Source organism: Oncorhynchus kisutch, linkage group LG1 (assembly GCF_002021735.2).
Source record: "Oncorhynchus kisutch isolate 150728-3 linkage group LG1, Okis_V2, whole genome shotgun sequence".
Taxonomy (NCBI): domain Eukaryota; kingdom Metazoa; phylum Chordata; class Actinopteri; order Salmoniformes; family Salmonidae; genus Oncorhynchus; species Oncorhynchus kisutch.
Window position 1 is genome coordinate 38,045,137 of NC_034174.2, and position 14,076 is coordinate 38,059,212.

General features: G+C 45.2%; 1 long non-coding RNA gene across 3 annotated transcripts; it reads right to left on the bottom strand.

Moving 5' to 3' along the window:
* Positions 1 to 7,291: 7,291 nt before the first annotated feature.
* On the bottom strand, positions 7,292 to 10,516 carry LOC109903185 (uncharacterized). 3 transcript variants are annotated; one of them, XR_002256985.2, is made up of 3 exons: positions 10,431 to 10,516; positions 9,903 to 10,214; positions 7,292 to 9,473 (listed from the first exon to the last, which is right to left on the bottom strand). It is a non-coding gene; the product is annotated as an uncharacterized LOC109903185 (long non-coding RNA). The 3 variants fall into 3 exon arrangements; XR_004209778.1 differs by having other exon boundaries at positions 10,406 to 10,512; XR_004209772.1 differs by having other exon boundaries at positions 10,372 to 10,469.
* Between the last annotated feature and the right edge of the window lie 3,560 nt (positions 10,517 to 14,076).

The following is a 14,076-nucleotide window of genomic DNA, read 5'->3' on the forward strand; positions in this document are numbered from 1 at the left end:
AGGCTGTCAATATGCACGCCCAGCGCCTTTGTTCCTGGGAGTAAGATGCTGAAATGTACATACGCATACCACTCACATGAACAAAAATACTAGTTTACTATAGAATTCTGTTGTAAACTGTAGTGTACTGTATCATTTGCTGTGGAATGTACTTACTATATGGGCTTTATGGGCTTTTGAGTGGCGCAGCGTTCTAAGGCACTGCATCTCAGTGCAAGAGGTGTCACTACAGTCTGTGGTTTGATTCCAGGCTGTATTACATACGGCCATGATTGGGAGTCCCATTGGGCGGCGCACAATTGACCCAGCATCGTTCGGGTTTGGCCGGGGTAGGCCGTCATTGCAAATAAGAATTTGTTCTTACTGACTTGCCTAGTTAAATAAAACCAGAAAAAAATATATATAGAATGTTGTAGTATACTGATTAATACTATAGTAAATACTACAGTAATCTCTGCAAAAACACTACACTTTTAAATATAGTAAATACTACAGTACCTCATTTGCATATAACACACTCATTCCCCTCCCCCATATCCCAATTTGTGCCACCCATAAGTGGAAACCTACTAGCCAAGTATAGACAATATGTTGTGTTCCATTAAGATTATAGAAAATAGATGATGTCATGTGTGCTTCCTCAACCTTCACATGATGTCATGTGAAGGTTATCAGTTCCCTGATAACCTTCACTATATATGTCATTCCCTTTGGTTCCTTCCCCAGGTGTCATTGTTTATGTTCCAGTTTTATGTGTGTTCTTGTTTTCATTTATTTATTAAATGATTCACTACCTGAACTTGCTTAATGACGCCTCACCTAAGGGAAGCATCAGGGAGTGTTTTTTTTGTTTCGGTGGGAATGACGTCGGGTCTGGGAGCCGCTACAGGCTCTCATGCCTCAGACAGATCGCCAGGCTCGCCTGCCGCCGCTGGTTTGTCAGGCTCTCAGCCTCAGCCGGAACGCCAGGCTCCCCTGCTACAGCCGGCTCATCGGGCTTTTATGCCTTCACCGGATCGCCAGGCTCTCTGCTTCCACCGGCTCATCAGGCTCTCATGCCTCAGCTGAATCGCCAGGCCCCCCTGCCTCAGCCGGTCTGTCAGGTTCCCGTGCCCCAGCCAGCGATAGGTCCCATGCATCAGCAAGGGTGACCGGTCCACTCCTGGGGCAGGATTCACAAAACCTTCTTAAAACTTCTTATGGTTGCAGGGGCAGTATTGAGTAGCTTGGATGAAAGGTGCCCAGAGTAAACGGCCTGCTCCTCAGTCTCAGTTGCTAATATATGCATATTATTATTAGTATTGGATAGAAAACACTCTGAAGTTTCTAAAACTGTTTGAATGATGTCTGTGAGTATTACAGAACCTGAGAAGAAATCCTAACAGGAAGTGAGAAATCTGAGGTTGGTATATTTTCAACCCATGCCCTATTGAATTCACATTGGGATATGAATGAAGTTGCAATTCCTAGGGCTTCCACTAGATATCAACCGTCTTTAGAAACTTGAATGAGGCTTCTGCTGTGTTGTGGGACTGAATAAGAGCTGAATGAGTCAGCTTACTGGCAGAGAGACATTTCCTGGTCATGCGCATTCCACATGCGTTCCGTTGCTTCTGTAGACACAAAGGAATTCTCCGGTTGGAACTTTATTGAAGATTTATGATAAAAACATCCTAATGATTGATTCTATACTTAGTTTGAAATGTTTCTTCGACCTGTAATATAATTGTTTTATTTTACCCCGTTTTCGTGGTATCCAATTGTTTTAGTAGATACTATCTTGTCTCATCGCTACAACTCCCGTACGGGCTCGGGAGAGACGAAGGTTGAAATTGTTCGTGTTTCTTGTTTTGTATTATGTTTTAATTTATTCATTAAATTATTCACTCCCTGAACTTGGTTCCGGACTCCCAGCACACACATTACAGCTGGAATGCTGTGTGTTCTTTAGTCTTTCTCCATTAGGTTTCCTCAAGTAGAAAGACTCCACTTCTTTGTCAAAAATGTATATTTTTTAAAACAATAGTAAACACGAGAGTAATTTCTACAAAAACACTATAGTGAATACTACAGTATATAGAGTGGTGAGGAATGTCTGGAAGTGACCTAATTTATTTTCTGTGTTTCTCATTCAAACATCGTTTTAAGCTTTGTGTTACTATTGACAGTTAAAGCTGATTCCAGGATTGTACAGTGCATTCGGAAAGTATTCAGACCCCTTCCCTGTTTCCACATTTGTTACGTTACATCCTTATTCTAAAATGGATTAATTATTTGTTTTTCCTCATCAATCTACACACAATAGCTCATAATGACAAAGCAAAAACATGTTTTTAGAAATTATTTTTACATTAGTATTCAGACCCTTTGCTATGAGACTCAAAATGTCGCTAAGGTGCATCCTGTTTCCATTGATCATCCTTGAGATGTTTCATCTGTGGTAAATTCAATTGATTGGACATGTTTTGGAAATGCACACACATATCTATAAAAGGTCCCACAGTTGACTGTGCATGTCAGAGCAAAAACCAAGCCATGAGGTAGAAGGAATTGTCAGTAGAGCTCCGGGACAGGATTATATCGAGGCACAGATCTAGGGAAGGCTACCCAAATATTTCTGCAGTATTGAAGGTCCCCAAGAACACAGTGGCCTCCATCATTATAGAAGAAGTTTGGAACCACCAAGTTTGGAACCATCATCCTAGAGCTGGCCACCCAGCCAAACTGCGCAATCCGGGGAGAAGGGCCTTGGTCAGAGAGGTGACCAGAAACCTGATGGTCACCCTGACAGAGCTCCAGAGTGTCTCCAGAGTTCCTCTGTGGAGATGGCAAAACCTTCCAGAAGGACAATCATCTATGCAGCCTGCTTGGAGTTTGCCAAAAGGCACCTAAAGGACTCAGACCATGAGAAACAATATTATCTGGTCTGATGAAACCATGTTTGATCTCTTTTGCCTGAATGCCAAGAGCAACGTCTGGAGGAAACCTGGCACTATCCCTACGATGAAGCATGGTGATGGCAGCATCATGCTGTGGGGATGTTTTCCAGAGGCAGGGACTGGGAGCAAAGTGCTGAGAGATCCTTGATGAAAACCTGCTCCAGAGTGCTCATGACTTGAACGTTCACCTTCCAACAGGACAACAACCCTAAGCACACAGCCAAGACAACGCAGGAGTGGCTTCGGGACAAATCTCTGAATGTCCATGAGTGGCCCAGCCAGAGCCTGAACTTGAACCCGATCAAACATCTCTGCAGAAACCTGAAATAGCTGTAGAGCGATGCTCCTCATCCAACCTCACAGAGCTTTTCTGCAGAGAAGAATGAGAAAAACTACCTAAATACAGGTGTGCCATGCATGTAGCGTCATACCCAAGAAGACTTGAGGCTATAATCGCTGCCAAAGGTGCTTCAACAAAGTACTGAGTAAAGGGTCTGAATACTTTCCTTTTTTTTTTTTTTTTTTTTTTTTTGCAAATATTTCTAAAAACCTGTTTTTACTTTGTCATTATGGGGTATTGTGTGTGGATTGATGAGGGGAAAAAACTATTTCATACATTTTTAGAATAAAGCTGTAACGTAACAAAATGTGGAAAAAGTCAAGGGGTCTGAATACTTTCTTGTGACTCCCTGTTGGCCCAGCCAACCTTAGTTCATGGAGATGATTCGCCTACGGGGACCCGTGGAAACTCCCGTTGCGCAGGGACCTGTTGTCCCAGGTGCTAGGGCAGGTTTGGCAAGCGAGGCCAGAGATTTGTTTCCTATGGGCCTGGGCTCTAAGAGGGCCAATCTGATGGCTAGAGGTTAACCTCCAAGTGTTATAGTTACCATTCAGTCTGCAATGGTGCCCTCCACAAGAGGGCTGCATGCGTATTAGTGGCAAGCGTTTGAGCTCTTTCAAACATTATGCACTTTAAAGGTGTACATAGCCGCTGTCTCAGCGTGTCATGTGGGAATTCACAGGACCCTGGCTCACCACCTGGTGGTGCGGTTCCTAAAGGTATATGTCATCTCAGACCGGTCTCTAAACCACCAGTCGCCCACATGGGAGTTGCCACTAGTTTTGGAGGCACTGTGTTCGGCCCCCTTTGAGCCTCTGGATTCGGTGGATCTGAAGATCCACTCCTACAAAACATCCCTGCTCAGGACTTTAGCCTCGGCTAAACCTGTTGTGGACCTACACCCTTACTGTACTAATTTAGCCCCGGGTAAATCTAAGGCGATGTTGTGTCTAAATGCAGCCTTCACCCCGAAAGTCAATGCTTTGCCCTACAGGTCCTTAGCTTTTGAGCTATTTCCCTTTTTCGCCTCCTCCTTTTGCTTCTGAAGAGCAACAGAGGTTACATGCCCTGTGTCCGGTGTGAGCTTTACGCACCTACATTGAACAGACCCGGGATATCCAGTTATGTGACCAACTTCTTGTCTGTTTTGCTAATCCAGCTCGTGGCAGGGCGCTCTCTAAGCAGGATCTCTCTCACTGGATTTTAGAGGCTATCTCCCTGGCATACAGCAGCAAGGGGCAAGGGTGACCTAACGGTGTACGCGTCCACTCCACCAGGGGTCTGGCCGCATCTTGGGCATTGTTTAAAGGGTTGCCTGTAGGAGATATTTGCGCTGAGGCGAGTTGGGCATCACCACACACCTTTGTGAGGTTGTATCGTTTGGATGTCACTGCTCCCAGTATATCACACAGTGCGCTTACGGCTGCGACAGGGGAAAGTCACTAGGCAGCGGGCCATGTTTGCAATACCCAGACTGACGCATCTGGTGGGGTCAGGTTTGGGTGGTCTGCCATGGGGAATTTAATTTAGTATCCGTTGGTGTCAGCTTGTGGCGTGATTATATTCACCATAGTGTGTTGTACGAAAGTTGACTGACTGAAAGGGAACATAACAATATGACTATAACTACTGTTCCTTGAAGGAGGGAAACGAGGTACAAAACCTGTTTGGCCCCACACCGCCCATTCCTAGGCTGGGTGGGGCTTTACCTGCTTTCCACAGGAAAACTGCTATGAACATTTATGTAAAAAATACATGTTTTATGTTTCTGAATGATTCATCATGCTGTTTTGTTGACATTATGGCCCGGTGATGCTCGATTTGAGCAGGGCGTTCTTCCCTAACCACTTTTGCCTGGCGATGTGACGGCCCATAGCACGATTTACCCTGGTTCAGTCTAATCGAACTTCCTCAGTGCTACTTAACGCGGACCTAAGTTCAGTTTTGAGATCCACCAGCATCACTGGTGGATTGGGTTAGATAGGGTGGATAGGGTTTCTGACTGGTATTGGAACTGTGACTACGGGCAGCCTCTCCCCACTTGGCTCGATGGGATATGTAGTGATTTTGCCAACACAGACATATGTACACAGTCTTGTAACCATAACCTTTTCTAAACTGACTATCGTATTTGCTGATTAAATCAGACTTTATTAATATAATGAGTAATCCCGGAATGTAACGAGTTAATTGACATGAAAACTAGAGAAAATTGCAACTCTACTGAGCGCAATGACTACAATGAATGGCAATGAAGTTACTTCTGGAGCTGGAGCAACAAGCAAGCTACAAATACCAAGTCAAACACATGTTGAAGGGATCCGTCTTGAAATGGCAAATTACGCACTTGAGAAACAACCGCATCGATTAAAGCATTAGACTGGACCATATTTGAGGAGGTATTTTCTTCCCTCATTTACCATAATACTGAATGTACCTATGTGTGTCTTACCTATAGGTAACTGCCAAAATAAAGGAAACACCAACAAAGTATCTTAATAGGGTGTTGGGCCACCACAAACCAGAACAGCTTCAATACACCTTGGCATAAGTTCTACAAGTACCTGGAACTCTATCGGACGGATGCGACACCATTCTTCCATGAGAAATTCCATCCTTTTGTGTTTTGTTGACGGAAAACAGCGTCTCAGGCGCCACTCCAAAATCTCCCATAAGTGTTCAGTTGGGTTGAAATCTGGTGACTGAGACGGCCATGGCTTACATCGTTTTCATGCTCATCAAACCATTCAGTGACCACTCGTGCCCTGTGGATGGAGCATTGTCATCCTATGGGGGCATAGCCATGGTAACCTAAATAATGGTCTGACCAGCGTCTTTGTTACATGACCCAAAGCATGACGGGATGTTAATTGCTTAATTAACTCAGTAATCACACCTGTGTGGAAGCACCTGCTTTCAATATACTTAGCAACCCTCATTTATGCAAGTGTTTCCATTACTGTGGCAGTTACCTGTATGAGCAACATTTGTGTGTCCAAACAGATGTATGGAATACTGCGGCATAAAACAAACCCCTCTATTGTCAGCCACCATCTTGCCAGGCCGTTTTCTCTCCACAGCACAGCAGCTGAACTTCACCCAAACCCACAGCCAGAGCCCATACCACAGCACACAGGGGGGTGCTTACTGTGGAGTGAGTGTGTGTGTGTTTGTGTGTGTTGTACTGCAGGACTTTAATCCACAGATCCGCGTCCCATTGGCAAGGCTCATTGAGCTAATTAATAATGCGGCACAAAACAGAGCGGGATGGGAGTCATTAGGGAGCTGCAGCTGTGCTCTCTCAGCCCTGTGGTGTTGTGCCAGTGTGTGTTTATTGTGTGTATGAGAGAGATAAAGAATGCAAGGGAGCTTGTGTGCGTTTTTGTGACTGTATTATATGAAAGTGTGTGTGTGTGTGTGTATATGAGTGAGCATGGGGGAGGATGTGAGAATGCACACATACATGACTACATGTGTCACGGCAGAGACGAGAGTTCAGATAGAGTGCCTGCATTTGAATGTATGTGACTTTGAATGTGTGACTGCAGGTGCTTTGAAGTAAGAGACTGAGAGAGATAGAGTTTGTGTGTGAGAGAGAAATAATGGCCATTTTACAGACACCCAGTCCCGCCTCACCAAGCCCTCCCCAGACAGACACGTCCTCCTGACAAACTCAGTTAAGATGGCAGCACCTTTCCTCTCTCTCACACACATGCACCCTGCAGTGGAGAGGGCCGCCGCTGGTGTGTATGATGTATTCATTATCCAGGATCAAAAGACAAACAACATCACACCACAAACTCCGGGTGACTGGGAGACATTGTGATTGGAGTCAAAAGAGGAACAGAGAGTATTCATGGAAGTCCTTTACACTAAAGTTGCTTATGACAGTGCAATTTAGTTACAACATTCTGTTAGCATGTTGTTACACAGCACCACTGTGTAATGACTCACTAAGCCATAGCGTATAATAATAATAACCGGCTGATCAAAACAAATCTAATAATGAGAATGCAGTATATTGTCCATTTATTGCCTTACAAAATAAATGCAACATAGTGGAAATGAGTTCATGTGCAAAAACATTCATTATAACAATGCCAGAGAAAACTCAATGCAATGAGAAATGTACATCTATTTTTAAAAAACATGGACAAGACAAAAATCTTTAAAACAAAACACTAACTTCAAGTACAAACTAAAGTACATCACAACCCCATAGTATAAGATGAATCCCATGCATATAGAAAAATATCACCTGATTTAGGTTCACACACACACACACTTGATCACCTGCTATGTGGCATTTTGTCTGAGTTGTTCAGAATGGTGTGTAAGGGAGGAAGCATCATTGGAGAGGAGCCTGCAAGGAGGACTGTACACTTGAGCCCCTTTTCCATTACAAGCTTAACCTCCATTACAAGCTTAACCTGAGTGGTATAACAACATGGTGCAAGAACATTTGAGTGCCCTTTATGTCATCAACAAGGGCTTATTCTTATTCATACATGACCTAATGGGGCGTACGTTACAGAGAGGGCTTTACACGTACTATGCACTAGTGTGGGTAAACAGTAGGACATTGACAGTCAGAACTTTCTTAGTAGTAATGGTAGGATTCCAACAGAGGAAGAGACTGCAGAAGTCCTTCCAAGATGTAACAAAGGTAAGGACAGGGCATCCACATACATACAGCATCAGCAAAGGTCAATCGTTGGCTTGAACATGTACTAAATTGGTCAAAGGAGAAACATTGCTATTGCAATGCTGTTACAAAAAAACTGAAACTAGTCTACATTCACTCCCAATTTGCAAACCACTGCTGAGACCAAGTGGGAAACAAGAACAACTACCATAATGACCACAAGAAGGACCCTGGTTTAAATTGAGAGTAAGATGTCATTAGCCTCAGGCTAAATTAGTGGTTCCCAAACGTTTTCACTTGTGCCCCGTTCCTCATTGGGGAACACCCCTGCATATATTTTTTTGAGGGTGGGTGGGGGACATGCCCCTCCCGAACCCTCACGTCCCACCCAAGGGTCGCGCCCCACTGGGCTACATCATGAAGGCAACATAAAGTCATGGCTCTTCATAATAGCGGGTCATTATTGGTAACAAGCTCTGCTGTCTGAGACTGGGTGAGGGAATAGAAAACTCATTAGGAGGTGTGATTGACAAACTACGTTTACCTGGAATATGTAGTGAGGTATTTCTTAGCCAGATCTGGGTGTAATTGCTTCAAGGTAATATGCTACAGAATGTCCTCACAAAGGTCAGAGGTCAGAGACAGTGCAGCTGTCTACATGCTGTGAGGCAGTACACACCACAGTGAGGTAAATACAGACATTTATCTTCTCTGTAATGGATATAACAGGATCTGAGGAGAGTCATTGTGATGCAGTATGCTTCCACATGGCCTATAAACATGAGAGCTCTGGGGTAAATGCTGCTCAACTGGGAACTGCTGTGTGAGAGGGCCTGGGAGAGCAGAGAGGCAGGACAACACCATCTGACAGCAATGTTACAGCAGAGTGATGAGTCATTGAACAATTTGTAAACACAATGTGAGTGTGTTAAAATTTTAAGGTACCGTGGAGGATAGTGATCCCATCAAACATTGCCACTAGATGCTGATCTAAGGCAACTCCTACCCCCAGGCCAGCAAACTGCATTGTTCATGGAGGCTGCTTGGCTAGAGGTTATGTGCTCAGTAGGGATAGGATGCCTTGTTCCTCCAGCTTGGCCTTGGACACCGCCTCCCAGCAGAGGAGTGCATGATGCCCTCCACTCATGCCTCCATGTCCGCAGCCGAGAGGGCTTGCTGTGCTTGCTGCTCTGCAACCCCCAATCCCCATGGTCACGCCCAGCGCAGCCACAGCCTGGCACAGTGCTATGTCACAGGGGGCACAGGAGGGCCTCACATTCCCCAATGACTAGCTCGGGGGGGCATCAGGTTCTTGCCGGTGGTACCCATGAACACGTGGGCACGGGTTGTGTACGAAGAAATGGCAGAATAATACAGCTGGCTCAGCACACAGCTTGCGGAAGAAGTTCCAGAAATGGGTGACTCTCACTTCCCTCTGAATGCAGGCCATGCCTTTAATTAGTCGCTTTGGGTGCTCCGAAGGGGGATGTCCCACCTCACCAGTGATCTTCAGCCAATCATGGGCATGGTTCACCTTACCAACGGGGACCTGAGAGCAGAGGACTGATGATTAGGTGGATAATAATACAATACTCTACTTTACCTTGAATTTGATCAGATTCAAACAGAGTGGACAATGTTATTTAAACATTCTTCATGTGTACCCTTTAATATCCTTTTCATCCCAATTCCAGACCTTTTCATTCTGCAATGGTGAAGATGAGAATGACCAGTATTCATACATGATAAGAGTTTATATTATCCTCTATCAACCAAAATCTCCACTATTTACCACTTACAACGACCTTGGAAAGAATGCAGAGTAGAGGGGCATTGAATGGATGAACTAGGCTAACAAATCACGAGCATTCCAGTGGCAATCCACGACCTTGGAAAGAGTGCAGGGTAGAGGGGCCTTGAATGGATGAACTAGGCTAACAAATCACCAGCATTCGTTGACCTGCTTGCACATCCTTACCCCGGCCTGAGCCATGCCGAAGCGTCCCGGGTTCATCGGACAGACGCGGCTGACAGCCGAAGGGAATCGTCTGTCCGCAGCAAAAGTATGTCTAATCGAAGCAGCAGTGCAGTTCACAGGCATACTCCAGTGGATTGTAGCGCACGGGCTCACTAAACGACAGGTGGCGAAGGTGAACTTTCAGCTCCAACTCCACGTGCAGAAAACCGGAGGCTACCATGGAACCGTACGACATTGACCACCTGACCCAGTGTGAGTGAACAAATGTGGTTCTCCTCCGGTTCTTCCTTCTCCACAACTCCCTTTCCATCTCTGCAAAGAAAGCAATGGTATTTAGCTTATTAATGGGAGTGCTACCTCAGTTAGCCCTCAACGTTAGTGCCTATTACATTCAATATCCACATACACAATTACAATTAGAGTTATTTTAAAGTAGGCATAACAGTGATAATGCGCAGCTCTCTTATACCAGAACGGTTGCATTACTGTCTTTAAAACAGCACCTTTGTCGCTGTAGTTGTTCTGTACCTTTGGAGTTCATGTCTGTTCATCCTGAACGGATGTTTTCCGGCAACAAAGCCAAGCAATTGCATTCTGGGAGTGGTAGTTCCACGCAGATAGGCTACTAGCCATTCTAAACGAGGTGGTGCTTTTTGTTTTATGTAAACAGCACCACCTACCGTTGACTGCACTAATATCAAATGGCATGTTTCTACGGGAACACAGAAGTATGCCTATTTTATCCTGTTTCAAAGCTCAATGATTTTCCGTCTCTGATAAGAGTGTCCTCGGATCTGTACAGAGACGGGTTCGACAAGACGACACACACACACTTAAATAGGTAACACTACAAACAAAAGCTATAGTAAATATGGGTGGTCTGTTTACTTGGAGCCATCCTCCCTCTCTCTCTCTCTCCCTCTAATTTAATTTATTGGCATGTGAAACATATGTTAACATTGCCAAAGCAAGTGAAGTAGATAATAAACAAAAATGAAATTAACAATAAAAATAAACAGTAAACATTACACTCACAGAAATTCCAAAAGAATAAAGACATTTCAAATGTCATATTATGTCTATATACAGTGTTGTAACAGTAAAATAAATAAACATCAATATGGGTTGAATTTTCAATTTGTTTGTTCTTCACTGGTTGCCCTTTCCTTGTGGCAACAGTTCAGTGATGTACTGGGCCGTACGTGGTCTGTAGTGCCTTATGGTCGGAGGCAGAGCAGTTGCCATACCAGGCAGTGATGCAACCAGTCAAGATGCTCTCGATGGTACAGCAGTATAACATTTTGAGGATCTGAAGACCCATGCCAAATCTTTTCAGTGTCCTGATGGGGAATATGTGTTATCCTGCCCTCTTCACAGCTGTCTTTGTGTGTTTGGACCAGGAGCGTTTGTTGGTAATGTGGACACCATGGAACTTGAAGCTCTCGAGCTGTAGATAAGAATGGGGGTGTGTTCGGCCCTCCTTTTCCTGCAGTCCCCGACCATCTCCTTTGTCTTGATCACATCGAGGGAGAGGTTGTTATCCTGGCACCACACTGCCAGGTCTCTGACCTCCTCCCTATAGGCTGTCTCATCGTTGTCGATGATCAGGCCTACCACTGTTGTGTCGTCGGAAAACTTAATGATGATGTTGGAGTCATGCTTGGCCATGCAGTCATGGGTGAACAGGGAGTACAGGAGGGGACTGAGCACGCACCCCTGAGGGGCCCCCGTGTTGAGGATCAACGTGGCAGATGTGTTGTTACCTACCCTTACCACCTGGGGGCGGGCCGTCAGGAAGTCCAGGATCCAGTTGCAGAGGAAGGTGTTTAGTACCAAGGGTCATTAGCTTAGTGATGAGCTTTGAGGGCACTATGGTGTTGAACACTGAGCTGTAGTCAATAGCAATCTCACGTAGGTGTTCCTTTTGTCCAGGTGGGAAAGGGCAGTGTGGAGAGCAATATAGATTGCATCATCTGTGGATCTGTTGGGGCGTTATGCAAATTGGCTTGTAGATGACCTGGAGCCAGTGGGTTTGGCGACGAGTAGGAAGCGAGGGCCAGCCAACGAGAGCATACAGGCCGTAGTGGTGGGTAGTGTATGGAGCTTTGGTGACAAAATGTATGGCACTGTGTTAGACTGCATCCACTTTGTTGAGTAGAGTTTTGTTGGCTATTTTGTAAATGACATCGCCGAAGTCAAGGATCGGTAGGATAGTCCGTTTTACGAGGGTATGTTTGGCAGCATGAGTGAAGGATGCTTTGTTGCGAAATAGGAAGCCGATTCTAGATTTCATTTTGGATTGGAGATGCTTAATGTGAGTCTGGAAGGAGAGTTTACAGTCTAACCAGGCACCTAGGTATTTGTAGTTGTCCACATATTCTAGGTCAGAACCGTCCAGAGTAATGATGCTGGACGGGCTGGCAGGTGTGGGCAGCGATCGGTTGAAGAGCATGCATTTAGTTTTACTTGCATTTAAGAGTAGTTGGAGGCCACGGAAGGAGAGTTGTATGGCATTGAAGCTCATCTGGAGGTTAGTTAGCACAGTGTCCAAAGAAGGGCCAGAAGTATACAGAATGGTGTCATCTGCGTAGAGGTGGATCAGAGAATCACCAGCAGCAAGCGCGACATCATTGATGTATACAGAGAAAAGAGTCAGCCCGAAAATTGAACCCTGTGGCACCCCCATAGAGACTGCCAGAGGTCCGGACAACAGACCCTCTGATTTGACACACTGAACTCTGTCTGAGAAGTACATGGTGAACCAGGCGAAGCAGTCATTTGAGAAACCAAGGCTGTTGAGTCTGCCGATAAGAATGTGATGATTGACAGAGTCGAAATCCTTGGCCAGGTCGATGAATACGGCTGCACAGTACTGTCTTTTATCGATGGCGGTTATGATGTCGTTTAGGACCTTGGGCATGGCTGAGGTGCACCCATGACCAGCTTGGAAGCCAGATTGCATAGCGGAGAAGGTACGGTGGGATTCGAAATGGTCGGTGATCTGTTTGTTAACTTGGCTTTCGAAGACCATAGAAAGGCAGGGCAGGATAGATATAGGTCTGTAGCAGTTTCAGTCTAGAGTGTCTCCCCCTATGAAGATGGGGATGACCGCGGAAGCTTTCCAATCTTTGGGGATCTCAGACGATACGAAAGAGAGTTTGAACAGGCTAGTAATAGGGGTTGCAACAGTTTTGGCAGATCATTTTAGAAAGAGAGGGTCCAGATTGTCTAGCCTGGCTGATTTGTAGGGGTCCAGATTTTGGTATTAAAGACTTGGTCAGGGACAGGTTGATAATGTCAGTGAAGACACATGCAAGTTGATCAGCGCATGCCAGGACAGAGAAGAGCTTGGACTGGGCTGAACGGGAGCTTTGACTGGGCCAAGAGACCAGAGGTGGCAAAGCTCTGGTTGGGGTGTAGGGTTTGAGCTTGAAGGTAGGGAGGGGTAGTTCCTCTTGCTGCTTCGTATGCAAGTACCATGTTGTTATATTGGATAAGAGCATCGGTTGGAAACCAGTGGAGTGTGAGGAGGAGCGAGGTGACATGGGTGAATTAGGGAAGGTTGAACACCAGGGAGGCTGCAGCTTTCTGGTTAAAACCACTTCTGGGAAAATTTGAATATTACATTGAATGAACTACAGGACAAAATGCAAACCCTCTAACCCTAAAAGGCCTGTGGTGTTGATGGTATCCTAAATGAAATTATAAAATATACAGACCACAAATTGCAAATGAATATACTTAAACTCTTTAAGCTGCTCTTCCTCCTGGGGAAGGCCTGCCCAATCCAAGACCTCTTCATCACAGTTGACAACTCCATGGTGTCTCCCTCCCAGAGTGCACAGAACCTTGGCGTGACCCTGGACAAAACCCTGTCATTCTCTGCCAACATCAAAGCAGTGACTTACTCCTGCAGGTTCATGCTCTACAACATCTGCAGAGTACGACCCTACTTCACACAGGATGTCTAGACTTCTGCAACTTGCAACTTATTTTCTATGGATTCTTCAATTACATTGAGATGGTGTCTGACGAGCTGTTCCTTCTTTTTCCTTGCTGTTTTTCTGTACTGTTTTCGTGTTTCACCACAGTGAATGCTCAGATCTTGGTCTCTGTGCTTTTGGTTGGATAGGTTTCACAATTTATTTATATGGTTTCTCTCTCTCTCTCTCTT